Below are 19,824 nucleotides of genomic sequence, written 5' to 3' on the forward strand. Positions count from 1 at the left end.
ATCCCAGATTGATTTCTTTAACAGGATTCAGATATCATTTAAACTTTTGGGAGTATAAGTATTGAGATGTATTGAGGCTTATTTACGAAAAGCAAATCCACTTTGCACTGCATGTGCACTTGGAAGTTGCTGTCGCTCTAAATCTAAGGGGTAGATCTGAAATGAGGGGAAGCTCTGCTGATTTTATCATCCAATCATGTGCAAGCAAAAATACTGTTTTTTATTTTACTTGCATGTTCCCCTCGGATCTACAGTGACTTCACTTCCAAGGGCACTTTCAGTGCAAAGTGGATTTTCCTTTAGTAAATAACCCACCATTGTGTTGGATTGCCATTTCCATGATTTTTTCTTGATATATAAAAATAAAACTCTATCTGTGTTTGCTGATCTTTTCCTGCAAATGTTAATTGCCTGGCTGGTATACTGGACCTATGGGTTCTATTCATTATGAGTTTCAGACCTGGATAAAGTATGCAGTTTAGAAATGATGACTTAATACATACAATAAACTCTGGAATTACAGTGACTGCGAGACATCTAGCATTTTAATGAGGTTAGCCATAGCAGTGTTTATATTACAAAAATTATATATTTCACATATCAATAAGATTAAAGCCAGCACAACTCGAAGTGCTCTTGCGAAGAAAATTCTTTATTGACTACATATACATATACGTATAAAAGCATGATACAAAGATGCTAATGTGTTTCAGCTTTTGCAGTCTTCCTCATAGCATGCTCTTTGGTATCATGCTTTTATACATGTAGCCCAGGCCCGGACTGGCCATAGGGCATACCGGGCATTTGCCCCATGAAATCATGTTCAAGGAAGAGTAGGCTCTTAATGACTGGGCTGCACAGCGGGAGGTAAGTGGCGACCACGGTCTGGACTGAGCTAACACAGACCGAGGCCGCCGTTCACCACCCACTATACAGGCATTCCTAAAGCAGGGCCAGTGCCAGAGCCAGCAAACTTACGAGGTGCAGAAGAAGGTGGAAGAAAAGGCTCCTGTGACATGCAGGAAGCGCCTGCAGGGGACAAACACCTTGGATTGGGCTGTATCTTTACTGGTCTGGGGCTGTCTATTTATTGGTCTGGGGCTGTCTATTTACTGGTCTGGAACTGTCTAATTACTGGTCCGGGGCTGTCTATTTGCTGGTCTGGAGCTGTATCTTTACTGGTCTGGGGCTGTCTCTTTACTGGTCTGGAGTTGTCTCTTTACTGGCCCAGGGCTGTCTCTTTACTGGTCTAGGGATGCCTCTTTGCTGGTCTGAGGCTGTCACTTTGTTGGTCTGAGGCTGTCACTTTGTTGGTCTGGGGTAGTCTCTTTACTGGTCTGGGGCTGTCTATTTACTGGTCTAGGGCTGTCTCTTTACTGGTATGGGGCTGTCTCTTTGCTGGTCTGGGGATATCTCTTTGCTGGATTGGGGGTGTCTTTTTGCTGGATTGGGGATTTTTTTTGCTTGCTAGGGTTGTCTCTTTGCTATATGGAGAGGTCTCTTTGCTGTATTGGGAAGTCTCATGGGATTAATATCTGGTCACCAACCACCCCCACTGGTCTGGAACTGTCTATTTACTGGTCTGGGGCTGTCTATTTACTGGTCTGGAGCTGTCTATTTACTGGTCGGGGGCTGTCTCTTTGATGGTCTGGGGCTGTCTCTTTGCTGGTCTGGGGCTGTCTCTTTGCTGGTCTGGGGCTGTCTCTTTGCTGGTCTGGGGCTGTCTCTTTGCTGGTCTGGGGCTGTCTCTTTGCTGGTCTGTGGCTGTCTATTTACTGGTCTGTGGCTGTCTATTTACTGGTCTGTGGCTGTCTCTTTGCTGGTCTGAGGCTGTCTCTTTACTGGTCTGTGGCTGTCTCTTTACTGGTCTGGGGTTGTCTCTTTACTGGCCCGGGGCTGTCTCTTTACTGGTCTAGGGATGCCTCTTTGCTGGTCTGAGGCTGTCACTTTGTTGGTCTGTGGCGGTCTCTTTGCTGGTCTGGGGCTGTCTCTTTACTGGTATGGGGCTGTCTCTTTGCTGGTCTGGGGATATCTCTTTGCTGGATTGGGGATGTCTTTTTGCTGGATTGGGGATGTTTTTTTGCTTGATGGGGTTGTCTCTTTGCTATATGGGGAGGTCTCTTTGCTGTATTGGGAAGTCTCATGGGATTAATATCTGGTCACCAACCACCCCCACGAACACCCACTCCACATCTCTGCCCTACTCCCCCCCCCCAGAGATTGGGCTGCCCAGTTTTTGAAATGTCCGGGCCTATTTTTTGTCCCAGTCCGAGACTGATGTAGCCAATAAAGAATTTTTTTTGCAAGAGCATTCAGAGTTTACGACTTTAATCTTATTGATATCTGCAACCTTGGGAGTTGGCGAGCGCAGCGGACTGCAGCTCCTGGCTATAAAATATAGCGGTTGAGCTTGGGTAAAACCTTTGTATTCATCTACATGATATGTTTCCTTTTACTGTGGAAAGTAACTCCAAAAGCTGTGCCGAGCTGAAAGGACTAGTCGCCAGCATTACCTGTAATCTTGCTGCAGCTAATCTTTCCTCATTACTGCCATTGTTCTGTAAAGTATGTAAGGAGGACGGGGCCATCTTGGTAGTGTTTTGCTTCCAGCACAGAGAACAGGGAGCTTAGCATTGACTTCCCTAACTCTCTCAGGGAACAAATTCCCCACAACTAGCAGTCAGAGGCAGCAGTGCCTTAGATCTCACACTGCAGATATACAGCTATGGGGCTGTAAACACAAGAATGCCCAGGCATACTCGCATACTAGGACATCTTCTGTTTCTCCAGAGGTAGTCCAGGCAACATGTACGTTTTTTCAAGGTACTATTTCTGCACAATTAACAATTCTAGATGTTTCCTAAAACACAGCATTATTTTCCCTTCTGGAGTTCAGGTCCACATTAACTGTTCACAGTTCTTCTGACCTATCATTTTATTTATTTACTTTTACTTACTTTTACTTTACTTACTTTTACTTTACTTTTTCATTTACTTTTTTTTGCAGCTCCAAATGTACTGACAAAAATGATATGACAGATATACGTTCATCTCTGTGTAAACTGTTTGTAAGGTAAGTGAAAATCAATGCCCTTGTTATTAGTAATGAATGTGTTTACATAAACCAAGGTAACGTGTCTGAACTGGCTGCTCTGTGTTATTCTGAGTATGATAATACAAATGTATTTAAAAATATTTGAGATTTTTTTGCTGGCCCGATTTATTCAGTGTTTTCCAGAAATATAACTAGCATTATCTTTGTTGACAAGTACTCATGTTCCTAAATGTAGAAATTTTCATCATCATATTTCGCTTTTTAAACAACGGGAATAAAACAAAAGTTAGATCTATTGTTGTACGGTAACTAAACCAAAATAATAAATTAAATTCCTATCCTTTTTCTCAGAAAGGAATATGATTTAAGATAAGCAGTAAACTGTTTTGGTCTTTTTACAAAACACAATACAAGAAATACAATACAAGAAACACAATACAAGAAAAAACAAAACATTCTCCTTTTTGTCCTGAAGATGGCAGTGTTTCATTTATTTTTCTATCTTGTACAGCACTTGTAGAGTAATATTATTATAGGTATTTGGAAATCCCTCAAGGAGCTTACATTCTGTTTCACATGCATACATACTTGTACACACATACTAGAGTCAACTTAGACAGGAGCCAAAATAACTTACCGGAATATCAAAGATTTGCAAAAAAAAAAAAAAAAAAGTTTTGATCCGCTCACACCTTTCTTCTAAAATCAACTTTTCTTATGTTGTTCTGTCTGGTTGACACTGTAGAGGTGTCTGATCTTTTTTCATACTTGACATAATGTGAATGCTGTGTAAACGCATTGAGAGGTTCCTTTCCTTTTCCTCCTAGAAAAATTAAATAAAAAAATTAGTGTCCAGTTACACCGAGATTTCTGTGATTGCTAGTGAGTGTTCTCATGATTGGTATTGCCCTCTATATTATTTTCTTCTAGTGGACCCCTACATAGCCCAACCATGTTGTAATAATCAAGCAAAATACTTGAGTTAGCCCCACTGAGACACCTTGAAGATGAAATAATAGCTGCATCTTACAAAATGGAGCTTAGTGCATGTTACGTTGCATGTCTCCATGAGCAGGGCCCTCCTATTCCTTTTGTATTGAACTGTATTGTAATTGTAAAGTGATGTGTAAACTGTTGGCGCTATTTAAATCCTGTATAGTAATAATCATGTCTGATGGCCTCCATTCACTGTTGTAATGAACAATGGCTGTCATGCATATATGATATAAGGTGTCACTGCAGCCATGTTGCCTGACACAGTGCTGTACCTCTGTTGAAATATACCACAGCACTTGTTCACATTGTGTATGCTGCATTTAGTGTGCTCTGAGCCATCACAGAGGTAACTCAGGACCATCCTGTATAGACTCAGCAATGATTGTGAGTGTTTGAAGATCCAGGTGATCACTTATGAGCATGACCCTAAGATTTTATTTATTTTTTAATACTTTTTATTACCAAAGAATTCAATGGCAGGGTACAAATATTCACAAAGTGCCAATACCCATTGTAAAACAGTGTGACAGAACGTCAATAAACAGAGAGCCTAATGCCCCATACACACGATGAGATTATCGGACGAATGAACGTCCGTTTTTTATTGCATGCTAATCTCAGATCGAATCTGATGAGTTTACTAAAGTCACGAAAATTCCCGCACGACATAAAAAAAATTCGTACGTGATGTCATGTGTTGTAATGCATTTGTATTGCATTTTCGAACGATAGCTGTACTGATTACACGAAAATTGTACGATCTGGCATCGTACGAAAAAAATTTCTGTGCACGTCCGATAGAATAATATCGGATGTACTGTTCGAATCGGCTCTCGAAAGCTCTGTACTAACGATCCGATTATCGTACGATCGCATCGAAAGCGGTATTTTCCGTACGATTTTCGTATCGTGTGTACGGGGCATTAGCAAACTTTGTCTCCTGTGTGCATCCAACAATCAATAGCAATCATCTGAAAGCAATTAGATACATTCACATCTCCCACAGATGCTTCTATTTAACCACTTCAGCCCCGGAAGGATTTGTCCCCTTCCTGACCAGAGCACTTTTTGAGATTCGGCACTGCGTCGCCTTAACTGACAATTGCGCGGTCGTGCAATGCACCTCCCAAACAAAATTGATGTCTTTTTTCCCCACAAATAGAGCTTTCTTTTAGTTGTATTTGATCACCTCTGCAGTTTTTATTTTTTTCTATATAAACAAAAAAAGAGCGACAAGTTTGAAAAAAAACACATTATTTTTTACTTTTTGCTATAATAAACATCCCCCAAAAATATATAAAAAAGCCTTTTTTTCTCTCAGTTTAGGCCGATACATATTCTTCTACATATTTTTGGTAAAAAAAAGTTATAGCGTCTACAAAATAGGGGATAGTTTTATGGCATTTTTATTAATATTTTTTTTTTACCAGTAATGGCGGTGATCAGCGATTTTTATTGTGACTGCGACATTATTGCGGACACATAGGACAATTTTGATACATTATTGGGACTATTGGCATTAATACAGCGATCAATGCTATAAAAATGTCACTGGCAGTGAAGGGGTTAACCACTAGGGGACGGGGAGGAATTAAGTGTGTCCTGGGGGAATGATTCTAACTGTCTGGGGGATGGGCTAGTAGTGACACGACACTGATCGCTGCTCTCAATCACAAGGAGCAGACGATCAATGTCCTGTCACTAGGCAGAACGGGGAGATCCTGTATACATCGGCATCTCCCCATTCTTCAGCTCCCTGACACGATTTCGGGTATCCCAGCGGCGATTGAGTCCGCGGATCCCACGGGCATGGTAACGGAGCTCGCGGCAGGCGTGCGCCACCGGTGGGCAATTCAAAGTAACGTACTGATACGTTGCTTTGCCTAGCCATGCCATTCTGCCGACGTATATTTGCTGACAGCGGTCGGCAAGTGGTTAACATAAATCAAGGTCAGCAATTAGCAGTTAAAGGATAATTTAATGTTTCTAAAAATAATAATTGCACATCTTTTTTCAGGTAAAAAAATTTGCATTTCTTTTTTTCAGGAGCCCGTGCAATCTCAGGTTCCTGCAGACTAGCTGTCTGCTCATACCTCGTACAGGCTGGCAGTTACACAAAGATCAAATACCTAAAGCGCTCACTAGCACCCTCGTAGTTAATTGAGAACTACAAGCCATCAGCCGTAAAGGCTGACATTTAATTTTTTATTTTTAGTTCTTTCATTCACAGATCTCTGTAAATGAATGTCGCAGTTGTGTGGGCAAACTGTGACAGCAGGCGTGGGCAGAAGATCCCTGGGCCACTGTCACAATGAGGGGGGAATCGGCAAGAAGCTTCAGCAGTGGGAACATGTTACATGTCCCACCCTAAACAGGTTGAAACACATAACATATTCCCGTTTGGGTTGAGATAGACCACACCCCCATATCTTATAGTATTTGCGTGTTGCTCTGTGTTCACATATTAATTTTTCATAAAGGAGATTCTGATTAACAGCAATTCTCCATTGGGGGAGAGGCTGGCATCCATTTAAGCGCTATTTGTTTTCATGCCAAAAATAGGTGCTTTTTTTGTTTCAGGAAAATCCTAGCATATCTAGGCCAAAGCTCCTCATTCAGTAATCCTAAAAGATATACATCAGGGGAGAGTGGAACTGGAGATGGGCATGTTCACGTTAAATGATAAAAATCAGCTCCCAGTTGTGGACAGTTTGAAGTGGGGGTATCGCCCATAGCCAACAAGCGAAGTGGAGTTAGGTATGTTTGGTGAATGATATAAAGTTGAATGATTTTGTTATTGGCTCCCTAAGATAAACCTTTGCAGCTATAACAGCTTCAACTCTTCTGGGAAGGCTGTCCACAAGGTTTAGGAGTGTGTCTATATGAATGTTTGACCATTCTTCCAGAAGCGCATTTGTGAGTTCAGTCACTGATGTTGGATGAGAAGGCCTGGCTCACAGTCTCTGCTCTAATTCATCCCAAAGGTGTTCTATTGGGTTGAGGTCAGGACAGTCAAGTTCCTCCACCCCAAAATCGCTCATTCATGTCTTTATGGACCTTGCTTTGTGCACTGGTCCAAATCATTTGGTGAGGGGGTGTTATGGTGTGGGGTTGTTTTTTAGGGGTTGAGGTTGGCCCCTTGGTTCCAGTGAAGGGAACTCTTAAGGCATCAACATACCAAGACATTTTGAACAATTTCCTACTCCCAACTTTGTGGGAACAGTTTGGGGATGGCCCCTTCCTGTTCCAACATATCTTCACACCAGTGCACACAAAGCAAGGTCCATAAAGACATGGATGAGTGGGTTTGGGGGTGGAGGAACTTGACTGGCCTGCACAGAGTGCTGACCTCAACCCGAAAACAAACACCTTTGGGATGAATTAGAGAGGAGACTGCGAGCCAGGTCTTCTCGTCCACCATCAGTGTCTGGCCTCACAAATATTCTTCTGGAAGAATGGTCAAACATTCCCAGAGACACACTCCTAAACTTTGTGGACAGCCTTCCCAGAAGAGTTGAAGCTGTTATAGCTGCAAAGGGTGGACCAACTCAATACTGAACCCTCCGGACTAAGACTGGGATGCCATTAAAGTCCATGTACGTTTAAAGGCAGGCGTCCCAATACTTTTGGGGATTAACCCATTCTGTTTATGGGTAGGAAGGGGTTAAAATCTAGTGCAATCAAAGGGTTAAATGTGTGACTATATATGTGTAATGTGTGTGATAGGTGCTGCTTTTACTAAGGCCACTTTGCCACTTCACATGTACGTTAGGCGGTCTGCAAGCGGTACCGTTAAAGTGTCACCAAAAGCTTCATCTTCACTAACGTCTTAATCCTGCATACATTACTACACCACAGTTGTTTATTGGAATTTACTTTCCCATATCATCTTTGGTCTCATAAATGATCCCTCCAAGCACCCCCAACGGGTTCTTTTCCCTTCGCTTACAATTTGTGGGTATGAGCAGTGCAAATATATTGCTGTCACCACTCTCCTCTAACTACAGATCCCAGCTATCAATGCGCCTTCAGATTCTACTACGTATGTGGTACCATTTCATTCATTCGTTTATGAATGTTTATTTAGCGGGTTGCCTGGAGTTCAACTTTAAGCCAACATTTTTATTTTCGCCAGCACCCGCATTATAGTCAAGGCCAGGTGGCAAAGACTTTGTGCAGACAAACAGTACAACAAGGCTAAACCACACCTGGCTCATTTGCAAAAATAAATATTTGTATCTCCAGATCCTTTTTTATTGAGTAAGTAGCTTGAAAAATGGTTAGTAATAGTCTGAAAGTCCTGAGAACTACAAATGCGCTAATATGTAAAATAGGGTGCCAGTAATTAAATGAGAAATCCCTAGGTAAATGTTTCGCCTTGAAAATGCTATGTTGTCAGAAAGTTTTACAGGCCCTGGTCAGGTCACGTGTCTTTTCTTTCCTCTCGCCTCATAAAGATTTCTTAGGAGCTGGTAATAAAAGTTGGTAAATAAAGACACCAAGACAAATCCCCAAGCTGAGAAGGATTCTCCTAGAAGCGTGGGTTCTCATTATTTTCCCAAATTTTGGCATAGGCTTGGGTCAGTCAGCTTAAGCAGTGTCTGTGTTTGTATACCATCCTTCACAAGGCTCTGTCTGCAAAGGCCCAAAGCTGCCAATACATATTCATGAAAGACAAGCCCTTCTAGGCTCTTTTAACATTGACAAAGACCTAGCTGTTTTCAGGCCGCCATCTGACTCGTATTGAGTGTAGAGGTGGATGACCAGATTAGTGCAGCCCGCTAGATTATTTCTTAAATCGTTAGGCCTCGCCCGCCTAACAATTTGCCTCAATTGTCATTTGTGACAAGTCTGTCATTAGTTGATAGGTTCTTTTGGACTTTAACAGATAGAGATAATTTCCTTAACTTCCATTTTATTTGACAAGAGACTACTGTGGCTAGAGAGGAAGTGCCCGAGCAGTTTATGGATTAAGGCTTAAGTCACTTCAAAGGCATCTTTGATGTTAAAGATATGTGTTTTACTAAAGCCAGTAAGTTAGTTATTGCCAAATTTGGTTTTAATGGTTTAAATTTTGGGGATCGACCCATTCTGTTTATTGGTAGGAAATACATTTTTCAGGAAAAAAGAAACATTATAATACGTTTTTATTGTTACCACATGGGGAAAACAGGTGTACTGATTTTTGGCATTGTACGTGATGAATGATTATTGTCTGAAATACAGCTGAAATGCTCCCAAGGAGACTGGCAGGCATGTCTAATGAGAGGAATGTCATATTAGGCAAATAAAATGACCAATTTCTTTAACAATAGATTTCAACCAAGACTTGGGGTAGCATAGGTCGCAGAAGCCCCTAGCCTTAGGAATTGCTTTGGGCTTGTATCTGTTCATACCCAAACTTTTGGAGAATGGTTTGCCACATTAGCTTGGCCCACATAGACCAGATTGTGATCGAGACTGACTTAATTCACTCTTTTACAAATGACAGGTGGCACATTTTTAGTAACTTTACATGCTTTATAGGGTTTTTTGCCTTCCTCTGGATCAAATGTGGGTATAGGTTTGTGCATATGGATATGTGCATATTTTCTATTTTTTTTTTGTTGGTTGAACTAGATGGGCTTGTATTTTATTTTTTTTAACCTATGTGACTATAGAATTTATACCACAGATAAATTACAGTGGTTAGTGTTAAGAAATCTGATCGCTATGGAGCTAAAATGGATCAATCCTTTTTACATATGTTAAAGCACCATACACACTATTAGATTTTCTTCAAATTTTTGTCTTCAGATTCACCCAAAACCATGTAGTGCAAGGGCCTGCCTGATTCCATACAAATTGAAACTCTTAGCCCTTGTACACACGGTCGGACATTCTGACAACCAAATCCGTTGGATTTTGTCCGACAGATTTTGTCCGAAACTGTTGCATACACACGGTCGGACAAAGTTGTCGGAAAATCCGATTGTACATAACGTGATGACGTTATTTCGTTACGACGGGACTACGTTCAGGCTAGTAGCCAATAGCTTTGGTCTAGGAATTTGATCTGAGCATGCGTGGCACTTTGTCCGTCGGAGTAGGCTACACATGATTGGAGTATGTCCGATCGGACCATTTTGTCGGAAAATTGTTGGTTTTGGTAAATCTGAAGACAAAAATCTGGCACTTTGTCCGTCGGAGTAGGCTACACATGATCGGAGTATGTCCGATCGGACCATTTTGTCGGAAAATTTTACAGACAAGTTGGAAAACTTGGTCCGTCGGATACTCCGATGGAAACAGTCCGATGGAGACCACACACAGTCGGATTATCCGACAAAACGGTCCGATAGGACGCATTCCGTCGGAATCTCCGACCGTGTGTACAAGAGCTTAAGGTTTGACCTCATATTATATGGTTTTGGTAAATCTGAAGACAAAAATCTGCAGAAAATCTAATAGTGTGTATGGGATTTAAGGTGATGGGCTTAGCAAATTTGCTTTCCATTATTAAATTCGTAAGCAGTTGAGCATTGCAAAGTATCTGGTATTCTTGTTGTGCCATACTGAAGCCCTGGATGAATGTCCCATTTCTGTCTGCATAGAGTTGTTTCTCCCTGTGTTTTCCAGTGAAAAGTCCCCTACTGTGTTCATTTCTTCCCTTAAATAAAATCATGCTGACAAACAAACTAGAATACAGCACCTAAGCAGACGAACTCCACTGTGCCGGTTACCCATGTTATGTGTGTATATACAATATCTCACAAAAGTGAGTACACCCCTCACATTTTTGGAAATATTTTATTATATATTTTCATGTGACAACACTGAAAAAATTACACTTTGCTATAATGTAAAGTAGTGAGTGTACAGCTTGTATAAAATTTGCTGTCCCCTCAAAATAACACAACACACAGCTATTAATGTCTATACCGCTGGCAACAAAAGTGAGTACACCCCACATACAAAAATGTGAGGGGTGTACTCACTTTTGTGAGATACTGTAAATGATCAGCAAAACGAAAACTATAATTGAATTCCTATTATTTTATTATATTATATAATATTATATAATCATATAATAAAATATAAAAAATTCTGCTGTATTATTATTACAAGTGTGTGATATAGACATCTTAGTATGCTCAGTCAAAAAAGTATCAGAAATGAAATTATTTTATACAGTTCTATTCGGGTAACATGGCAGTTCATAGGCAAATTTTTTTTTTTTTTCGCAAGACAAGGCCGTCCCAATGCATGCTATTTTATAAAGTAATCCAGTAACCCTTCTGTTACTGTAAATGGAAGATGCCCATAGTATGCTAGTAGTACATACTGTAGGTAGGAAGGCTTCCAGTAAGTAGGATTAAAGCTGATCTAGAAGGAATGTAAAAAATTAAGCCAGTACAATTATATTGATGTGTTAAGGTGCATCCACGTTTGCAACATTTGTAATGCATAGTTAGTGTCAACCAGTATATAGTTAAAAAAAAAAAAAAAGTTTTTAGGAACTCCATTATCAGCATGAACAGTAGATGAACATGAGACCAATGCAAGCGAAACAATCATAGAAACCTGTGCTGATCTTTCACACATTTTGCCAATTTTCTGCCATACACTCAATTTTCTTGTGTCCAGGGATCAGGGCTTTGGGTACAATTTTCATTATCAGTTCTGTCTGGATTGAGTTTGTACACCCCCCCCCCCCACCCCCGCCATTGTTTGCCTGGGTTTGTTCCAAGTACTTGTCCTCCTCCGAAAAACATATTAGTAGATTAAATAGGTTCAAACTAGATTGCAAACTGATTTGGCGCAGGGAAAGATGCAAATGGTTTGTTTTGCTCTGTAAAACTATGCGTGATATTACTTTACATTGATATTTAGGTTGATTCTATAAAAATATGAAAAATCAAGTTATAATAATAAAACGCAATTATTAATGTGATTTGATGTTGTTGATTTCCAAGAGTAATGTACATGCATGTACACTTATTTTGACAGTGCTTTATCAACTCAAGGTTTACAGGTTAATACAATAATAATAAAACAATAAGGCACACATAAAAAAATCAACAAATATGTCATAGACCAATGTAATTTGCTTTTTTTTACACCAGGGTATTGTATAATGTGTTACTTTGTCTTTCTAACAATTTTTACATTGAAAAGATGATGATAATAAATGGAGGGTGACTGTAATATAGTCAAACAATTTCCGTGTTAGCGGGTGAAAATGTCACTGTATATGGTAAGCTAACGGTTATGCCACGTACACACGATCGGAATTTTGGTCGGGAAAGCTCTGGTGGTTTTTCCGACGGAATTACAACGGGACTCCTCTCAAGCTGTCTTGCATTAACACGGTCACAGAAAAGTTCTCTGAAATTTCTTTTACAAAAGTTTTTATTATTATTAAGTGCATTCGAATACAATAGGCTTTCATACAAATCACAGTTCAGGTGTTTCACAGTATAATATTAAGTAAAGCAGGCTGTTGCCCAAACGATGCCAACATTTTCTGTGTCCGCGTGGACCCGGGTGTTCACATGACTGCTACAGAAGCTTGTCGTTCAATACTTTGACAGCCCATAGTAACCATCTACTGTAAATTGGAAAGAGCAAAGAGAGAAAGAGAAGAAAAAAAGAGGGGGAGGTTGAGGAAGAGAGAGGGGAGGGGGGGAAGAGATTGGGCTCACAGGGTATGCACAGCCGATTCTTACAATGACAATATAGCGACATCGAATCTAGGAGAATAATGATACGCGATCCAGGGCTGCCAGACACGTAGAAACTTGGCATGAGTGTCAGAAAGAACAGAAGACAATTTTTCGTTGACCATAACCTCATTTAGCCGATTCTTAACTGCCTCGAAGCTCAGGGCTGGGGTTCTCCATGCTCTGGCTATTGTCAATTTAGCTGCAGTAAAAAGATGTTGCGCCAATTGGCGCTCTGGGCGCAATAGCGCATTGATTGGTTTGCCAAGGAGTGCCTCAAACGGATCCCTTTTAAGATTTACTCGAAGCAGGCTACGGAGCAATGCATACACCCTGACCCATAGTCTGCACACCCGCGGGCACGTCCACCAAATATGGGCCATAGTGCCCTCTTGTGCACATTCCCTGAAACAAAGAGGGGAATAGGATGGGGCAAAGCGAGCCAGGCGCACCAGGGTGTAATACCACCGGTATAACACCTTATATGCATTTTCCAGAATTACTACGTTGCGTGAGCATTTGGATATGGTTAGGGTCATTGCCCGCCAGTCCTCCGGATCCAGCTTCCTCCCAAACTCCCTCTCCCATTGCAAATGATAAGTCCGCACTGGAGGTCTTCTCTTAGAGATCAGAGCTGAGTAAATCATAGATATCAGACCAGGAGAATGGGGCCTGGATCTGCAGATGCTCTCAAACGGTGTCAACCTGTAAGGGGCATCCTGCGATCTAAGGAGACTCTGGAGGAAATGACGGATCTGCAGATATCTGTAATATTCTCGTAGCGGCAGGTCATGCGACGAGCGCAGAACATTATATGTTAAAATCCTAGTGGGAGTAAGCAAGGAATGTACGTCGCCAAATCCATTAATGGTCCACCACTTGAATTGCGCTGGGTGATCAAGACCCGGAGGGAAAAGCGGGCAACGCAAAAGCCGCAACAGTGGGAGATGGGGGGAAGCCAGTCCCGCCGAGTACTTCACCGAGTCCCAAACTCGCAGCGTATGAATCATACAAGGCCCCGTTATCTTAGGGCGATGTACAGGTGGGAGCCATGGTAATGAAGAGATTGGGATGGGGTCAGTCTCAAGCAGATCAATAGCCGCCCATAGCGGGAGTTGATACGTCTCATGGAGGTGAGAGAGCGGAGCAATGGTGGCAGCTACATAGTAGTCTCTTATATTCGGGACCGAGAGGCCCCCATCACGTCTGCTGGCAAACAGGATTTGTTTATTAATACGGGGGCGAGACGATCCCCAGATAAATTGCAGGATCCTACGCTGGTGGGTATTGAGGACGTGGGAGGGAATCGGGACGGGGAGAACCCTAAAATAGTAAAGTAGCTTCGGAAGGTACGCCATTCTGACGGCCGTTATTCTCCCAAACCACGAAAGAGGCAAAGAGGACCACGCCGTCAACATATCCGTTAATTTCGTGAATAATGGTGGATAATTCGCCTGATATAAAGCCTGATATGTTGATGTGAGATGGATTCCCAAATAAGGCAAGGAGGAGACCCACTGGTAAGGAAAGGCCGATTGCAAGTCCCTCAGTAACTCCGCAGAGAGGTTAGTCGACAATGCCTTCGATTTAGATGAGTTAATCTGGAGTCCTGAGAGAGACGCAAAGGTTTGCAACAATGCGTGTAAATTTGGCAGGGAAGTTCTAGGAGAGGTGACAGAAAGAAGAATGTCGTCTGCAAATAAGGAAATCTTGTGGGGGCAACCTGCTATTTCTATGCCCTTGATATCTGGATGAGCTCTGATTGCCTCCGCCAGAGGTTCCAGTGCCAACACAAAAAGAAGGGGAGACAGTGGACACCCCTGACGGGTTCCCCTACTAACATTAAACATGGGGGATTCAAATCCATAATATTTAACTTTTGCTCGAGGGGAATCATATAGGGCAGACATCCAAGCCATAAAGGAAGTCCCGAATCCATAATGCCGTAGGACAGACATGAGATAGGGCCAGGATAAGGAGTCAAAGGCCTTATTTATATCAAGGGAGAGAAGCATGGATTCCAGAGAGCGAGTCTGGGCTATATGTTGGAGTTGAACTATACGTCGTATTGCATCTCCCGCCTGTCTCTGAGGTACAAAGCCCACCTGATCTTTTTTTATTAACCGGGGAAGAAAAGAGTTTAATCGATTCGCCAGGATTTTTGTCAAGAGTTTCATATCTACATTAATGAGTGAGATAGGCCTGAAATTGGCCCAAAATGAGTGGTCACGGTCCGGTTTAGGAATCATCACCACATTTGCTGTCAGAAGATCAGGGGTGAGAGGATAGCCGTTTTTCACCGAATTATACATTGCCACCAGGTGGGGAGCTATCACCGATGCCAGCTTCCTATAAAAAAGCGCAGTATACCCGTCAGGCCCAGGACGTTTGCCCACCTTGAGTTCTTTTATTGCTTGTAGAACTTCGGAGAGCAGAATATCTCTGTCCATGAGGGTAACGTGAGCCTCCGTTAAGGATGGGAGCGAAAGGCTTTCCAGGAAGTCCGCCGTGCCCCGAGCCACACTCCCCACTGGTGCCTCGTATAGCTTCGCAAGGCGAAACGCGAATTCCTCCAGGACATGCTTTGGGTTTCCCGATAGGACATTGTGTCGATCCCGTAGGGTTATCGGGTTCAATCTAGGAGCAAAGGTTCGGAGTCTGTTAGCTAACATACGGTTTGGCCTATTTGCTCTCACATACCACCTCTGGCGGGACCAGCGCAATACACGCTCAGCGCCCTCCGTGAGACACAGATCAAGCTCCGATCTAGCTAATTCCAGCAACTTGCGGTTGCCCGGAGTGGGGGATTGTTTAAAGTTCTCTGATAGAGACACCAATCGGGACTCAAGCTCTTTCTGCTTTGCTTCTCTAGCCCTCTTACGGGCCGAAGCCAGACCAATTATCCGACCCCGCAACACCGCTTTATAAGCCTCCCAAAGGACCACCGGAGACTGCACCGAGCCCAAATTTTCACGAAAGTAGTCCTCCGAAGCCTTAACAATATCTGCTGTCACCCCCGCATGTGAAAGAAGGGAATCATTCATCACCCAGGGAGAAAACCGAGGTCTATCTAGGATAGAGTGACAGACTACTAACACTGGATCATGATCCGACCAAGGGACAGCCAAAATTGAAGCCGATACCACCAACGGAAGATGACGTCTGAGCATAAACATATGGTCTATCCGTGAGTGAACCTGATGGGGGTGAGAGTAATGGGTGTAGTCCCTGCCCTGTGGATGACACTCCCTCCACAGGTCGACCAAGTCCAGCGCCAGTAAGGAGGACGCAAATTTCTTAGCCCCCGCCGATTGTCCATTTCTCTCGGGCGGATGCTTATCTAGTTTGGGATTTAATATAAGATTCGAGTCACCCGAAAGAAGGAGGGTGCCCCTGCAGTGTGACATAAGCAGGGCGCAGACATGGGTCAAGAAAGGCCCCGGATTTACATTCGGGGCATAGTACGTAAGTATGGTAACCTCCGTGTCATGAATGGTGTCTTGGAGCAAAAGGTACCGTCCGTTAGGGTCTGCAATCTGTTTAGTGCAACTAAATGGAACAGATTTTCGAAAAGCCACGAGAACCCCCCTTTGTTTAGTGGGAGCATTTGCGAAAAATACCTGAGGGAACTGAGCATCGAAGTACTTAGGATGAGAGGTCTCGGAAAAATGTGTCTCCTGTAAACAAGCAATGTCAATTTGTTGCTTGCGCAGATATTTAAAAATCTTCACCCTCTTATGGGGTGAGTTCATGCCCTGAACATTCAGGGACAACCAGTTAATCGTCATTGGGACCGCACTGAATGGCCATCAACCTTGAACCAGAGCACACGCCCTGCGAACCCAGAGGGGAAAAAAAGGGATAGAAGCAGTGAAGATAGAGAGGGAAGAAAGAAGTAAGGTATCACATCAGGAAAGGTAGTAGAGTCATGCAATGCTGTGAACAAATAACTCTGTAACATTAAAGTTGCTATGAGTCGTGGGTTAACCATCCCACTACCTGGTCGGGTGTTGATTCGAACGTTAGTTCGGATCAAGTACCACATCATGAGGGTGCAGTGGTCCGTCGGAGACCACTTGGCTTAACTGAAACCATAACCATGAATATAAAGAACATGTCAACAATGGCATATAGATGTAAACCCCAAGAGCTAGTAAAAAACTGAAAACAATAACTAAAGACAAAAAGAGAAAAATTTCACCATCCCCCTCCCCCCCCCCAAAAAAAAACAGGTCAATACATGTGGTGACCCCCTGTCCATAAATAATCAATATGAACCCGGTGTCAGCTAAGTGGAACCCAAACAATGCCTCAGTATACAGAGATCAGGGCCATGAGGGGCGAGGGGGGGGGGGGAAGAGGAGAAATAAAAAAAGAAAAAAAAAAAAAAAAGGGGGGGGGGGTAGAAAAGGGAATGAGGATTTGAAAAAGCATATGCAATCGGGGGGGGGGGGGGGGGAGGGGGCGGCAGTCAATACCAAAAGTGCATCATTTGTCCAAAAAATAAAAAATAAAAAATAAAAGGACCAAAACAGGTTCCCTGCCAGTCATCAGCAGCTGGCAAGGTGGATCTTTACCGTCCAGAGTTGAAAACCAGCACAGTCTGACTGTAATCAAATACCGACCAGCTTACCACCCCTCAGTATTGTGGGTCGGAGGTGTCTTGCTCCAGTCTCCTGGTGGCGTTAGTCGCAGCTTGTTCAAGAGGCTGAGGTCTCTCTGCTGTACAAAGGCAGGGAAAAAGAACAAAAACAAAGCACAAACTTGCAAAAGGTAGGGACAACATGTTTCTAGCGATGTCCGTCTGTAGAGGCTTCATGAAACCTCTGAGCCTTGAGAGTGCGGAGGGCTTGGGATCCGTGCTGTGAGGATTGTGAGGATCTCGGTGGGGCCCGAGAGGGACCCGGTCGGGCCACTGCTGCTTCGGGTTGAGAAGGAGGGAGGTCAAACTGTAGCTCCTGGAATTGCCGCCTCAGATCCGGTAAAGATGAGGCATGAAACTGACGTCCCAAATGATAAAAGGATAGTTTAAAGGGGAACCCCCACCGGTAGCGGATGTTTCTGGCTTGCAGGATTTGCAGATAGGGCTTCATATCCCGCCGTTTAGCGATAGTGACCGGGGAAAGATCTGCGAACAATTGGAGGGAGTTTCCCTGGAATGTAATGTCCGGTAATTCCCTGGCCGCCTGGAGAAGTCGTTCCTTGGTTCTGTAGAAGTGAAATTTTATAATCACATCTCTGGGGGGGCCCTCAGTTGGTTTGGGAGCGAGGGACCTATGGATCCGGTCGAATTCCAGGCGTTCCGTGGGAATATCAGGCGCAAGCTCCTGAAAGAATGCTGTAGCTGTACCCTGGAGATCCGTAATGGTCTCTGGGAGGCCGCGAATACGCAAATTTCCTCTGCGGGCCCTATTTTCCGAGTCCTCAAGTTTGTCCTGGAGTGTTACAAGTTCCGCATTCAGTTTCTCCACCTCTTCCTCATGACCCTCCAGTACCGTGGTTGTTAGGTCCATCCGTTCCTCCAACTGATTAGTGCGGTGGCCTAGCTCCTTAAGACCCTTCACCAGTTCAGCAGACAGTTTACGAGAGGCCGAGGTGATCTCGTCCCTTACTATGGTGCGGAATTTCTGTAGCAAAGCATCAGAGTTAGTGTCCACAGGGCTGGCTAGGTTAGAGGGAAACTGTGACAGGCTATCGTCAGAGTGCTGTGTGGTGTCATCAGGTTCCGGGGGTTCGGGCGCCATCTTACCCTTCCCTTTCGCCTTCCCACGGACCGGAGAGGATTTCTGCTGTGATCTGTTGCGGGGACGGTTCCGGGGTGTATTATACATACCCGCCAGTAGCCCAAAAGCGCATGCAGTAGTTGGGGCAGATGTGACAAGAAATGCTAGATGAATATGCCTTATCAGCCAAGTGTAAAGTTCCGACGGCGCGGTGCTAGGGAATTACGTTGCCATTTTCCCTGCTACCGCGTATGCACTCCCAGTTAAGGTGTACGTTATCACATGTCCATCACTAGGCCCTCCAGGGCCTCTATATACTGAGTGGATGGTATGCAGTACAGGGGGGGGAGCAGAAAGTGCCTTAAGAAGTGTGAGGGGCCTGTAATGGTGGACTGGGTGTACCAAGATGGCCGCCTACCTCAGTCTGCAGTGTGTCCTCAGTGGTAGTGTGCAGGCTGCCAGCACCAGTCCCCTCCACCGAATTCCACTCCCAGGCCTCAGGGGGGCTCCTCCGACACCCGCTGGGTGGGTGCGTGTCACCGCTGTCCGCGTGGCCCGCGGTACGCGAGCGCGGAGGCTCCGGCGTCCCTGTAGGCCGCAAGATGGCGGCCGGCGTCCAGGCAATGCAGCAGGCCTCGGGCCTAATCGCGGGGCTCCGGCCGGACCGGAGCAGTAATAGCGGGATAAAAACGTTCCCGGGACTCTTGAGGAGTAGGCTGAGGTGCCCGCCGGCCTGAATCTTGCCTTGGAACGGCGGATGGATGAGGATTAACTCCCGGCCGGCGGAGCTCAGCCGAGATGCGCCCTCTCCCCAGCACTTCCGGTCACGCCCCCCCTGAAATTTCGAACGTCAAGAATGCGGTGATGTACAACACTACGACAAGCTGAGAAAATTAAGTTCAATGCTTCCGAGAATGCGTCAAATTGTTTCTGAGCATGCGTAGGAATTTTGCGCGTTGGAATTTGTACAGACGATTGGAATTTCCAATCGGAACTTTTTCCGACTAAAAAATTGAGAACCTGCTCTCAATCATTTGCTGGCCGAAATTCCACCAGCAAAAGTCTGATGGAGCATACACACGATCACATTTTCCGACCAAAGACTCTCATTGGACTTTTGCTGGTGGAATTTCTGATCATGTGTACGGAGCATAACAGATAAGGACGTTGAGAGACCTGTCATGCTCACAGTGATCCTGTAAGTTTAACATTTTGGAATCAGAAATAAATGAGCAAAAACAATCTAGCAGGCCATCAAACAGTGAAAAGTTTGATCAACATGCCCTGAGTAATGGATGTACGATGAAATTCCAAAAAGAGCCCTGTCATTGATAATATACCGTATTTA

At 43.9% G+C, this 19,824-nt stretch overlaps 1 protein-coding gene across 8 annotated transcripts in view; it reads left to right on the plus strand.

Annotated features, from left to right (window-relative positions):
• The window catches only part of ALPK1 (alpha kinase 1), a 181,023-nt gene that overhangs the window by 47,751 nt on the left and 113,448 nt on the right, over positions 1-19,824 (plus strand). For all 8 annotated transcript variants that reach the window (XM_077476734.1, XM_077476737.1, XM_077476740.1 and 5 more), the window contains exon 2: positions 3,008-3,073. The gene's annotated coding sequence lies outside the window, so the exon portion shown is untranslated. The remainder of the gene's footprint in view (positions 1-3,007; positions 3,074-19,824) is intronic.

Source organism: Lithobates pipiens, unplaced genomic scaffold (genome assembly GCF_037356315.1).
Source record: "Lithobates pipiens isolate NorthernLeopardFrog02 unplaced genomic scaffold, aLitPip1_a1.2 Scaffold_13, whole genome shotgun sequence".
In the NCBI taxonomy this organism is placed as follows: Eukaryota; Metazoa; Chordata; class Amphibia; order Anura; family Ranidae; genus Lithobates; species Lithobates pipiens.